Source organism: Zonotrichia leucophrys, chromosome 1, assembly GCF_028769735.1.
Source record: "Zonotrichia leucophrys gambelii isolate GWCS_2022_RI chromosome 1, RI_Zleu_2.0, whole genome shotgun sequence".
NCBI classification, from domain to species: Eukaryota; Metazoa; Chordata; class Aves; order Passeriformes; family Passerellidae; genus Zonotrichia; species Zonotrichia leucophrys.
The window spans coordinates 39055135-39068737 of record NC_088169.1 but is presented as its reverse complement, the minus strand read 5'-3'; the positions used below and the strand labels follow the sequence as shown (position 1 = coordinate 39068737).

Below are 13603 nucleotides of genomic sequence, written 5' to 3'. Positions count from 1 at the left end.
TAGTTAAGTCTTTAATAAAGATACATTAAAAATATGGACATTTTTTGACAAAAGCAGCATGAGATTTTCAGCCTGTGTAAAATGTTGTGGCACCATTGTGATAAAGACTGTTTGGATTTACTCTGACTAACAAACTGCCCATTAAGTGTAGGACTGACTTCCATAAAATACAGTCTTGCTTCAGCACAGTTTGCTAGTTGGCCGTTGGCTTTTCATTTGAAAGCATTTTTTTGTGACACTGTAGCCTTTTCAAGAGCTTTGACTAAAAATATACACTGTCATGCACACACTTAAAAGATACATTGCAAGCAATTTTTCTCAGAAGGAAAAGGACCTGCTAATTTTTCTCTGTCACGGAGTGAAATGTGGTTTTCTGCAGAGAGAAGAGAGAAAAGTAAATACAAGACAGAATATTTCCAGAACTGGTAATTGAAGTTGTTATGAATTTATGTATTTTCTGGCAAAGGCCTAAAACTTCTCTTGAATTACTGCATTTGACCCTTAATGTCAGTTCATTTGTGATTTATTCTTTCACTAATACTATCTGACATAGTCAGAAATTGTAGGCTGTTCATCCAAGTTATTTCTGTGATAATTGTACTATTTTCCCCCTGTAATTGTATAGCAGCTCATTTACTTCCTAAATGTAGCATTAGGAGTATCTTAAAAGAACTATGTATTAACAGACAGTTGCTTGCTCTTTTCTTAACTAAGCTGCAGTTTTCCAGTTAATTGTCTCTCTCTTTTCCTGCTAAAATTTTACAAGAGAATTTTTTGCTACAAGTTAGTTGGAGAATGGCCATCTGTAGAGAATTAACTGCATTTTATTTTTCATGCTTGCAGGAATGATAACTAAAAGAAAGGAGCATTGACTTTTGATTTATTTTTTAATGTTTTTAATACTGGATAATTTTTTTTTATTGTCCTTATGGATGTTGAATATTTCTTTTTTCATCTGCTTCACAAAAAGTTGTGTATCTTGAGAGCTTGGAGTCAGTTCTATGATTTAGTTGCATTGTCCTCTGTGAAGACAGAGGAAGAACAAAAATCATAAAAACAAGTTTAATTTGAATAAATATATAATATTGAATTTTTAAAATTAAATATAATAAGAGTAAATGTAAAGATTTTAACATTAATGATGACAATTCTACCATTTTGGCCTTCTGCATAAACACCTAATGAAGTTGGCAGTGTTCTGCTGTTGAGATCCTGGCAGTGAAATAGATAATTTTCAGGTGAAATAATTTGAGTGACCTGTTGGTCAAAATTTTTAAAAGCAGTGTCTATAGTAAAAAAAAAAGCAAAGCTTAATTGATAGTGGCTTTCAATGAACTTTGACTTCCAAACAAGAAGAGATCACTAAGGTGTTCAAGGAGTGCAAAAGGCACATATGCAGATGGTGGACATAATATGATAGACAGCTGCTGTATTGAAGGAACAAGTCATTCTGCAATTCCAGACTTGAAAAAAAAATTCCCCATGAAAATTTCCATTTAAAAATGGAAAGCAGTATCTTGTTTTAGTTCTATGAACAATTTTGTTTAAGACATTGGGAAGATGTTTTGTTCTACTCATCTTTGTTTTACTAGACAGTGTATTTTTTTTTATCCCAGACTCCTTGAATTTCCCCTCTTTCCATGATACTTTGAATAAAAGAAAAGTGTAAGAACATTTCTGAACTGCTAAAGTAGGAGTTAGTCCCTATGAAAAATTGTCATTGGACTTGCATAGTTAAATTTGGTGCCATTCAGAAATCCCACTACCTGTCATGGGAAGAAGTGTGGTACGAGCAGATGAATCAAAATAAGGTTTTCCAATCAAACACAATTGATTTCAAGTCTTCAGGAGTGGGAATGCCATAGAATTGTAAAAACATCCTCAATTTTTCTGATGTCCTGAGAGAGGATTGTGTGATGAGGAGAGTCTGAAAAGGAAAAGGAGATTTTGCCTTTTCCATTTGAAAATGATGGTACAACAACAGTTATCCTTGCCCAGGTCAGTAATCCTCTGTACTGCCAAAGAAGTTGAGTACTTAATGTCCTTATTTAGTGGGATTTTTTGGTAAGGCAGTTCCTGTATGGAATAGAATACACAACAGAATTCTCAGAGATGCAGGTGCATGACTTTATGATTTTGCCACATATTGTTCCCTTAAAGAATGTTTTCTGTTCATCTGTACCTTTTGTTTTTAGATTTAGATGCTTTTGTTGTTTATAGCAATGGGAACTAAGAGAATTGGCACATCCCACCCAGATTTTGAGAATCCCATATTCCCTTAACTATCAGTCATGTATCTCGGCAAGAGAAAAAAAGGTATAGAAAAGAAAGAACAGTGAAAGAAAATGGGGGTTTGTAACCTTTAATGTATCATAACCTTTAATGTATCAGGCGTATATAAAAGTTGTATTACAAATTATAGAGAACTGAAAAGAGGTTAGGAGGAACACAATTAGGTAATCACTTTCTATAAAATGCAATAAATTATTATTTCTCACTCTATATTTTGCTCTTCTGAGGGTAGATGAAACGACCTTTGTTTTCAGACTGTAATTCCCTTCCTGATTTTCCCCACTCAAGAATAGCAAGCTGTTTCATGGGTGTTGCTCAGCATGTGGGGATATTAGAGAGGCTGCCAGAAAAGTATTACACAGTAGTCTTATATTTCTTAGCTGCTCCAGTGGGTGAAGGAGAGAGAAAACTTCTATTGACATGCTGAGTAGCAAAGGAAAATGTCTACATGCTGAAATGGTGTTGTAAAGGCAGAGCAATTATAAATTCTCTTTATTACATCAATCAGGTTGTCTTTATCATGTACAAGACTAGTGAAAGAAGATTACAAGAAAATTTTGGGAATAAAAACCTATTAAGTACTTTCCAAAAATTACTTTCCCTGCAAAAGTCTTTTGAGGGTGAGGAGTGATTCTAGGCATCATCATTCATATAAAGTGAAGAATTCCTTCTATACTCTAATTCCCAAGAGTGTTGCTTTTTTTTTATAACTTGCTCCATGACTTTTAGCTTAGATGTAAAACTTTCACTTTTTTCACAGTGAAATCTGTTACTTTTAAGAACACACTGTACATCAAGACCAGTGTCAGACATAAAGGAAAAGACATACCAAGAAATCATTATGGTTTGAAATAAAGAGGTACCATATTTTTGTCAGGATTAAGGGAAAAAACAAACCATTTTCTCTAAAATGCACATCACTCACTTGAGTTTTCCCTTCAGGTACTAAGCAGATTTAAAAATAGTTTTAATAAAAAAGCCTTTAGGAAGAGAATTAAAAATAAAAAGAGTAGGTTTTGAGAATAATAGATGAGAAGGTTTTTTTTAAAAAAATAATCTTGTTTTCCTCACTTACCCTTGGTGAATGCAGCCATTCCATGGCAGATTTACAAAGCCAGATAACTGAAAAATATTCTTATTGGCATTTTAGCATTTCAATATCTTCTCTAAAATTGCTTTTATTTATTTGTCACATGGAGAAGATGAAACTATTTCTTTATTGGTGAAATTCCTCCTTACACTTATGCTCTAGCATGGGCTAACTGAAAAGTGAAGGGATTTTTTGATTCTTTACATAAAAGATTTCTGTTGTTCTTGAAAAGGCCCCTAAGCCCCATTTTCAAAATACTAAATCATTCATTCAAAAAATTGTGTGTCATTTTGAAAGTTTACCAAAGCAATACCTTTGTCCTTTTTTCTCTATTTAAAATTAAAAGGATTTGATTATCTTAGTGGAAGAGCAACAGTGTTCAATGCATTCTTAAAGATTCCTTGTGGTGAGCTAAGACAGTGACTCAGTCCCTTGTGTTCTGTAATGCTATTGCCAGTCTGGCCAGATAGCCTCTCCTGAAGTCTGAAAGCAAAGGTCAGTGGTGACTCCACGGAGCAGAGCCATTGGCCAGTGCTTGCTGCAAAGAATTAATCCTTTTCTGAAGCATCTCCTGTGTCTTTTTGTATGATACACAGTTTGTGCTGCTCTCAAATGTGTCATTGCATACAAATTGTTGTATCAACTGTGGTAGATTCCACTTGATGCAAAATGGATAGTATAAACAGAAGGAAAGAGAAACACACATGCGATAATCGTATGTGTGCAGTGACGAGAGTGGATGGAACCTAGATAAATATAATGTGCTAAATAGCTGCCTAAAACCAGGTATAACTGTACAACTGTCTTCTGACCTTTGTGAAGTTTTACATGACTCATGGAAAAGATGACATTAAATATGCAACTTGTGAATAATTTTGGGTTGGATCATTAACTACTATAGCTTCCTATAAACCTTTGAATGACATCATTCAATATATATTCAAGATTTTTAAATAGATGCAAACTGTAATGTGGAAACCTGATCTTTTCATCTCTACAACAGGCAAGTCCCTACAGCTGGGTATGATGCCTTAAAAGGGTAGAAAGGCTGCTGGTGGCATGTGTCGCATCATGAGAACTTGTTCTGCCCCATTACCACTGGAACCTCATTGAGTATAGTTCTATAATGTTACAGTTCTGGTTCTTTTGTTCTAAGTGCGGTTATTAGTTAAGGACTTTGGGGTCTCCCTCTAGTATGGCATTGCCAAAATTGATAAACAAAAGAAATTTCCTGTTTCTGTTAGACACTTGCAGAAAAACATTGCTTCTGAAGCTTATGGCTTGTTGACTCAGTAACGAGAGATGATAGTGGAAGTTGCTATTTGAATAATTCACTGTGCTTTCTACATGACAGGATGGGGTCAGAGCAGAAAAGTGTAAACAATCCTAAGGTAAAATCTAGGTTACTACCCCTGCTACTAGCTCTTTACTGCAGCCCCTTATTATGCAAATTGTGCTGTTTAATTGAAGTGTAAATTACTCTAATGTACATCATCTCTGAATTTGGCATGCTGTTTCCATTCATTTTGCATGACCCCTGCATTCTGAAGGAGGTCTTAATTAAAGCACTATAGTCGACAGCCTGGCAGCAAGTAGCATTATCAGCTGGAGTAACAAGAACAGAAATTCAAGTCATGTGTCACATCTCTAGCTTTCATCTCATCAACTTTGAGATCGAGCTCTTCTACATCTGTGTGCTTCAAGCAGAGAGGCACTCTTGCTGTGCTATTACTTTAATGCTGAATGAACTGGTGTAACAGCATTTGTCATACAATTTGGAATACTCTCATATGCTGGACTGGCACTTTGCACTCCACTTGTTGTCTGTTGAAGTCTAAGGAAAAAATAGAAATAAATAGTTGGATCCCACTCCTTTTACATTTGTATATCAATAGTTTAGATCACTGATTTTAAACAGCTTCTCTGATTCAGGCTCTGTTTGAGCCTTTCTCTCTAAATTGAAGGAGGATCTTCTGGAAGCTGTCTTTGTTAGGAAAGCTTCAAAATTTTAATTTTTTTTTTCCCTTTTATTTTTTTAATCAGAAAGTGCTCAGGAGCTCATCACTTCAGTTTTTCTCTGTAGAGAAAGGTACTTATTTGTGACCCATCTATAGCACTCCTTGCTGTTGTTTTTGCCTTATACTGTTGTATTTTTGGGAAACATCAAGTAGGGACAGAGGAACTAAAGGAAGAACATTTAATTTTTTTGGTGAACCCTTACTGGCAGTGCTTATAATTCAGTAGTAAAAAAATGGTTCCTGAAGTACTTTTTATCTGCATAGACGCTTTCTTAATCTGTTCTGGGAGAAGCAGGGTGTATTGGAAAGTGTCTGTCTCAGAGATGCAGGTGATATTACAAGTATGTGGTAATTCTGTAATAATAGAATTTTTTACTGTTCTGAATTTTCTCACTTGTTTCCATGGTAAGAATTTTGAAAAGCAGTAAAGAATTGAGGAAAAATAATTTATCTGGTTTAGTATAATTCTTAGGAATAAAGGCTATGGGGTAAAAGCCCAGTATAAGAAAGGAATCTTTAAACCGTGGCGTCATTGGCTGGTAGAGTAACAACCGCAGATGCCAGCTCACCAACATTAATTTAGCATGCTCTTTTTCAATATAGTGTGTTTTCATTAAAATGTATTTCATTTTATCCTCACCAGTAAATGAGGCAGTAGAGGACAAAAAAACCTTCTGATGTTTAAATGGAATATTCAGGAGGCCAGATCAATTATTTACATATGATATATCTGATTATTCATCTGTGACATATTACTATGTAATTACTTATTATGAGTGTGATAGGTGTCTGCTACAGACCACCTGATCAAGAAAGGATTTAAAAGAAGCTTTGCAGTCTTAGAGCTGGAGAATGTCTCAAGGTTGGAGGCCTTGCTAATCAGAACCCAGTTTACATGGGTTTTTTTCCAACCGTATGCCTATTGGAGTGTATTTGGAAGCACTTGTTTAGGTAAGGTTAATCTGAAGGGTAAGAATGGTTAGGGTACCAATGGCAAAAAGTCTATCGAGTAGCAGACTTAACTGCTCAAGTGTTTTTCTGATGGCTGTAAGCACTGACCACTGACAACATGAAAAATACCTCTTGTTTTCTCAGTCAGTGCCTCTGAAATGCTTCCACCTCTGGACACTTTGCAAAATTCTTCTTGCGTGTGATGTCTTCGTCATTCTTGTTCTCCTGATCATAATTCTTTCTCCAACAAGGACCTCTTTCATCTGTGAAATGACATCTGTGAATGAAGACATCTGTGAGAGACCTTGAAGGCCAGGACTGCCTTTCTGACAGCTAGCTGTCTTCTGTGTGCAGTGTCTTCCATATCCCAGTCTTGATTAATTTTCTTTACCTTTATTTCCCCATTTCAATTGGTCTGACTCTCGTTTGCTACTCTAAAAGTCGTTATTCAGTAGTTGTTAGTGAATCTTTGACGTAGTTGCCCTTTTTTTTTGAGGCACCCATGTTTTTTCCAAATTGTTTGAACTTGGTTTCTTTAGCAGGGTGGGAAACATGATGCAGAATGCAAACTGAGGGGGGGAAAGCATATTGCCCCCCTATAATATTTACCTATTTCTTGTCTAATACAAAAGTCTCAATATTGAAATTGTTATCCAGAAAAATAGTGTGTGAGAAATAATAGTTTTGCCTAATACTATGTGTGAATTTGGGTTAAATTTTTAATGCTTGTTCTATTTGTATTCTAGTGAGATTTAGAAATGTAGATGAGTACTATATTTTAGAAGAATTCACCTATATATTAATCTATATTTACCTATATATTAATATTTGTAGTAGATCTGTCTTAAATTAGCAAGACAAATTATGCTGTTTACAACTGAAAGAACATGGTTAGGATTAAAAATGTTCAGAAATAAGTGGATTCTTGTAAGTGCTACACTTTGCTACAGGCTGGCAATTTTAGAATGTTTTCCAGTAGAGGATTGCTGTAATTATCATAATTGCTATTACCTAATCAAAGACTGGACTGACACTCATTTATGCTAGACTTCCTCTAAATCTGCATTCTGCTCTGTCTCTTTCATTTGATTAGATAGTGAGCTGCAGATAGACCCACAACACATCAAGGCCTCTGATGGATGGTATATGCTTGTAAGAGCCTAGAAAACAAATATATTATTGTCAATGCTGGACAGAGAAACTGCATGCTATTAAACACTAAATCCTGACAGTCAGAGATGTGAAGTTTCTTTTGTTTCTGCTGAAGGATGAATAACATACATGAAATACATTTGCTTTTTATATAATAAACTGATTTTAAGGAGGTAGAATGTAAGCTATGCATTCCAGTCAATGAAGATATAACCAATTAAAATTTATAATAATTTTTAAAGGAGCTTAGATTTTTGCTGCTCCAAATTGTCATCCTATTTTGGTTCACTTCAGAAAGAGGTGTCTGACCAGAAGTCAGGCTTTATGAATCTCTTGAGTACTTTCAGAGATACGGGAATCATTCACACTGACGAAAAAATTATTCATTGCAATGTGCAAGGGTAATTTTAAGAATGAATGCTTTTGTAATGCATACAACATGAGACATAGATGCAAGTTAATTTTGCATTTGTGCAAGTGACATAACTATTTAAAATGGAAGTACCTTTAAGTACCTTCTCTCTTGACTTTGGTATATCAAGTGTTCTTAGTTAAATCACAGTAAGAGGAGATATTCCAAAAAAATCTCTGCTGGAAAAAAGAAGCAATTGAGATGTGTGCATGTGCTTATGCAAGAGCTGATTAGATTTCACAGCTTGTTCACTAGAACAAATATCTCCTGTATAGTCATGAAGTTGTACGATGCAGCAAAAACTGAGATTTGTTTGTATTGTCCAAAATATTTACTCATCACCATAAGAAATGTATGTATATTGAAATATTAGTGCATGAGTCAACTGGCATTTGGAAATGCACTTGTGTGTGCACAACAGAGTCAAGTCATCATGGTAAATAGATGCTAGCTATTGCAAACACAAGAATGTTCTGGGTGAGGTTCATCTTAAATTTAACTAGACATAAAAATATGATACTTCAGCCTTTGATTTTGATGGAATGATTGTATTTCTAAATCAGAAATTATTTTCCCATTTCTTCTATATTTCTGTGTTACTACAATATGAATTGTCATAATTCATAATTTATCCTACTGTCCTGAAAAGAATTACTATCAGGCTAACCTTTAGATGCCTGCATTTGGGTTCTATGAATCATTGTAATTTACCAAATTATTTACCCCAAATGTAATGTCCTACTACAGTATAAATAAAGGTAATAGAAGTCTACTGGAGCAAGGAGCCTCTGCTGTTGATATGCAGATAAAAGTCCTTTTCCTGAATACTTGTCATTTTAGAGTGCTTTGAGCTGCCTTGGCAGTGACATCTTTACTAGCAAGTTAAATAGCTCTGTGGATCACCCCAAGGCACTGAAACATGCTTGTCTGAAGCTGGATTGATAGAGCAGCCACTGGGCCACTTTTGCCCTGTGCTAGCTAGGATTCTCTCAAAAAAATTCCTGATAGCAGCTCAGGAATTGATGAGGAATAGTGACTGGTCCCAGTAGGCAGTCTGGATGAGGCTGCCTTCATGGAAGATGCTTTGATAGTACAGATGCCATTTCTTCCATGCCAGCTGGCCTCAGTGCCAGGGAACTGTCCCAGACCAATTTAATTCACGAGTAAAGAGACATCTGTCAAATACTGTGGTTATTCTCATGAAGATTGAATTTCTTTCTGCACTGAGGTTGGTGTGGTAGCTAGGAGGCCTTCAGGAAAAGGTGACAGAAAGGAGTTTCCAGTACACAATGTCAAGGACCCACCGCTTACTCTGAACCTGTTATCTGCTCTGTGCCTTCAAGGCAGCAACTTGTGTAAAATAAATCGATCAGTTCTGACCCAAAATGGTTTTTGTATAGTATGATAAATGATTAATAGGCTCCTAGGCTGACTGAGTAATTTGATTCCTGCCTTACTTTGTGCTTATGAAAATTTTTACCTAAAATGCCTGAAAGATCCTGAAAATTCAAATAAAACCAATTTTTAAGCTAAAAACAGTTAAGAATTGCAAACATTCAGACTGTTGGTGAATACCATGTCATGTTTTTCTAGGATCTGCTTTTTGGAAAGGAAATCTGGACTTCATAGAATAATTTTGGAGGTCCAACATTTTGTGGGAAAAATGAAACACCACCCTTTTTCTTAACTTGATTTAAACCTGACAAGGTTCTAACCTAATCAATGCTTACTTGCTTATCTGTTTCATAATTTCTTGTTTGAGGAGTTCCCTATTTTTCTGCAAGTATTTTGCTATGATTTACTTATGTTACAAAATGACCCATGGTAACTGCACATCAGTAGGGTATTTGAAGCACATAGGGACAAAGATTAAAAAATTCTTTATATTCTATTTGGAAGAAAGGTAAAAAAAGCTAAGCCAACTTTATTTTTCTGGTAGTCAAAAATAGACTTGCATGTTTATATCAATAGTTATGTTTTGCTTTATTAAATTCCCAAGTGCTGTTTGCCAACTTTGCATGAAGCACTGACTGGTACGTTAGCGATACAGGTATTTCTAAGGGTCAGAACACTATAAAGGTAATTTAATAACTAATTTAATCTAATTTTTAAAGTATGTAGGGTTTCCCATTAAGGAAAAAAGTCCATATTTCTTTAAACAAACTTTTAGAACTTAATACATTTAGCAAATGCTGAATTCAAATCAACTGAATTTGATATTTAAGCTGAACTTCTCCTATATTACTTTCAGAGTCTGCTTTTTTGGTGTGAGCCTACATAGTGATCAATATATGATTTATGAGGGAAAAAACCCCAGTATCTTGCAAAAGCATCTTTTTTTCTGATAAAAAGTAAATGTTGTAAGTTGCTGTTAAGTAAAATGTCTGCAAAACTATGTTCTTTAGAGTTTTGGAAGTCCATCAAATACCTATTTATAAAACTCAGGAACATTTTCTTGTGGAAAATGCTTTAATGTATTTTGTTGCCTGTGATTTTATAAGCATTTGTATCCTCGCTTTGCACAGAAAAACTGAAACAAAAGCATGAGCCCCCTGAGAGAGAGATATGGAATTGTTTGCTTTTACATGCTTTTAGAGATGTTTGTATATTGTGAGATCTGACTACAGACTGGACTAAATATTTTAAATGGAAGCAAGGAACATGGAGAGAAGTGCAGCTGGGGGAAATATTGGCTTTTGATCTCTCATTGAAAGTTTTTGCAGTTATCAGTGAACAGTGGAAAGTATCATTAAAAAATAAAAGCCTAAATACCTTTAAAATATTTGTGGGATATAAGTCTAAATATTTATATGAAATCTTGCGCAATAACACTACAGTAAACTTGTTTTCTGCAATTTATGTTTGGAGAAAACTTGTGCAAAGTTCAGAGGCAGTTCAAAGTCAGGAAAAGTCAGGCTGAAAGCTAATCTCCATTCTGAAAAATTGCTAACAAAAGTTTTTCCCAGTCAAAGTCTTTGTCCCAGAATTTGTGGTTCTCTTTCTGAGCCAGGGTTTCACAAGAAAGAACTAGAAATCGCTATAATACATTATGTCATTTTGTTTCCTGAGTGCCACTAATGCATTTCTTTTACAGGAACTGCTGAAGTTTTTCTAGTAGGCCTGTGGGTTCAAATGCTCTGCCCTTTCCTTGCCACCTTCATTTGTCGAGTGCTCAGAATACTTTCAGGAGACAGCTTTGTCAGTTCTGTTAGAAAAATTATTTTATGGCATACTTGAAGTCAGATATTTGTCCATGTCTTTGTTCTTTTTAGTTTGTCATCTTAATCACACTTCATAAAGCCAATAAAGAAAGACATGACCCAAAAAATAAGTGCTTCTGATTAAATTATACTTTCAGTAAAATTTACTGTTACCTCAGCTCTCCAATTCTAAAATTTAAAGCATAATGTTGGGTAAAACCAAGCAAAACAACTTTCCTACATTACTCAGCTTTTCAGAGCAACAGATAAATACCAGATTCAAGAAGCTGCTGTTTCATAAACCTTATAATCTTTGATGAATCTGGTCCCTCTGAGACATCGAAGTAGAGAGGGATGGGAAAATCAGATAGTAACCATTACTGGTGTTATCTGAAACTTTGGATTTTTTAGTTGTTTTGGATTTTTGTTTGTCTTCCTGTTGATTTGTGGTTTTTTTTCCCTGTCATGGGTCATAGTTGTTGCTTTAAAGATAGAGTATCTGAAAACATGCTGCTCCTAATTATTTATAAAGTGCAATATGTGCACCTTTCTTTCTCATAGGTACTATAATAAGTAATTAGTATCTACTTTACTTACTATAAATTAGTCATTGCCTAATTACATGTTTCAAAATGACAGCACTTAAGGAATGAATGTTTTTGAAAATTTGCAGGAATGCAATTTGTATTGAATGTGAAACTAGGTGTCTTGTGGGGTCCCTTCATCAGTTTACTTAAGAATCTTTTAATAGCATTTTCTGCCTCACTGAGGCCACCATAGGAACATGGTGTGTTTGGAGTTAATTTATTAATAAAACCCCCTTGATTTCTGTACATGTCTTTCTGCTCATTGAGAGAGGTGTCCTTTTAGTAACTATGGTGGTGCTGTGTATGTTTGTAAGGCTGTGGAACCACACTCACAAAAACATCCTTCCTTCTGAGTGGATTGTGAACCCAGTCTGTTATTTCCCACTAGGGACTTGTTTCCAAACATAAGGCAATGATTAAGAACAGAGATTGAAGAGGAACCTGGAACATAGCACGTTCTTTCAAATTTAGAGGTTTATTTTTAAAGAAATGACCTTAGGACTTGTTTGCAGTGTGTGAAAGTGGCAACCTTGCCCCACCTAGCAACTCATAAACAGTGCTACTCATTGTTATTGCCGGTAGATGGCATTCTTTATATTAACTAAATAACTAACAGTTTCAAAGTTTGTTGCCAGTTTTTTTTTGAGGGGAAGGAGAATGGGTGATAGACATTTGCTTTTCAGGGTATTCATGGAAATCATACATGCCTACTATTTTGAAATGTCTGTCAGAATTCCTTACTTTAATTCAGAAAAGCAATCTTAATGGTTTTTCTTTTCCAAAATGAAATTAATTATGGAATAATGTAATGATGCAATTAACTCAGTAATTTTTACTTTTATTTTGGGTGAGGAAGAGGAAACGGTTTTTCTTTTCCTCTTTTGGGAGCTACAATATTTAATGGAGAGTTAAGTGTTAAATATTATTGCTACTTTCATTCTAGAAAACTGCTTTAAAGAATTTTTTTCTCCCCTAGTGCTTACTCTCTGCAGCACCTACAGACACAACCATTTCTCCTGTAGTAGATCTGTGGCAGAAGAGGGAATAACTCAGTGACCCAAGACCGGGTGTATAGCTCTTCAAATGTTTGGTGGCTTTTTTTCCTCTTTCAATGCTTAACCGAAAGCCCAGTAAAGTTAACAAGGAGATGTACACTGGCATAAGAAATTTTGTGAAATTCTGTTTCAATGCATACCGAAATAAGAGGGCTGCTCTCACAGAAAGGTATGTTGATGGAATCTAACTAGAAGATTTTTCATGCATTAATCATATTGGAATCCATGACCTTTGCAATGAAAAGTGAACAACTGAAGTGTAGAAGATATTTCAAGATCCATTAAAATTCAAAATGTATTGCATATTCCAATGCATAATCCAGATATTGATCATTGTGGCTTTTGCATGTGTTGAATGTTTATTTCACAGGCACCAAAGATAGATAGGAGCCATACACCCCTGAAGGTGTGTGGACTAAAACTATAATTTTCCCAGCTGGGATACTGGAATAGAGTACACTTGGTTCAGTTTGCTATCACATGAGGACACATTCCATCACATTTTGCCTGTAAAATTGATCCATACCCAGATGTGAGCTCAAGGTGAGTGTGAGCAGCAGCCTCTCATGTTCTGGGCAAATGAGGCTTCTCTGGCTGGAGGAGGGACTGCCAAATGCAGAACACTTTCCAGCTACTCACTATTAGTGACAATGAATATGTATCTGTGAAATAATGAATTCATACCAGCGATTGCTCAGTTTCTAAACCTAGCCTTTGCAGTGACCTTCAGCCTTTAATAAAGTAAAGCTGTGTCAAACTAAAGCATTAAGTTGGAAGACCCTCTGTGTCACCAGGTCAATTGACCTGGACAGACTTACACTCTCTAACTTAGAAGAAAAAAATTAG

At 35.3% G+C, this 13603-nt stretch overlaps 1 protein-coding gene across 3 annotated transcripts in view; it reads left to right on the top strand.

Moving 5' to 3' along the window:
- The window catches only part of ITGBL1 (integrin subunit beta like 1), a 125156-nt gene that overhangs the window by 66974 nt on the left and 44579 nt on the right, over positions 1 to 13603 (top strand). The gene's annotated exons all lie outside the window — the stretch shown is intronic.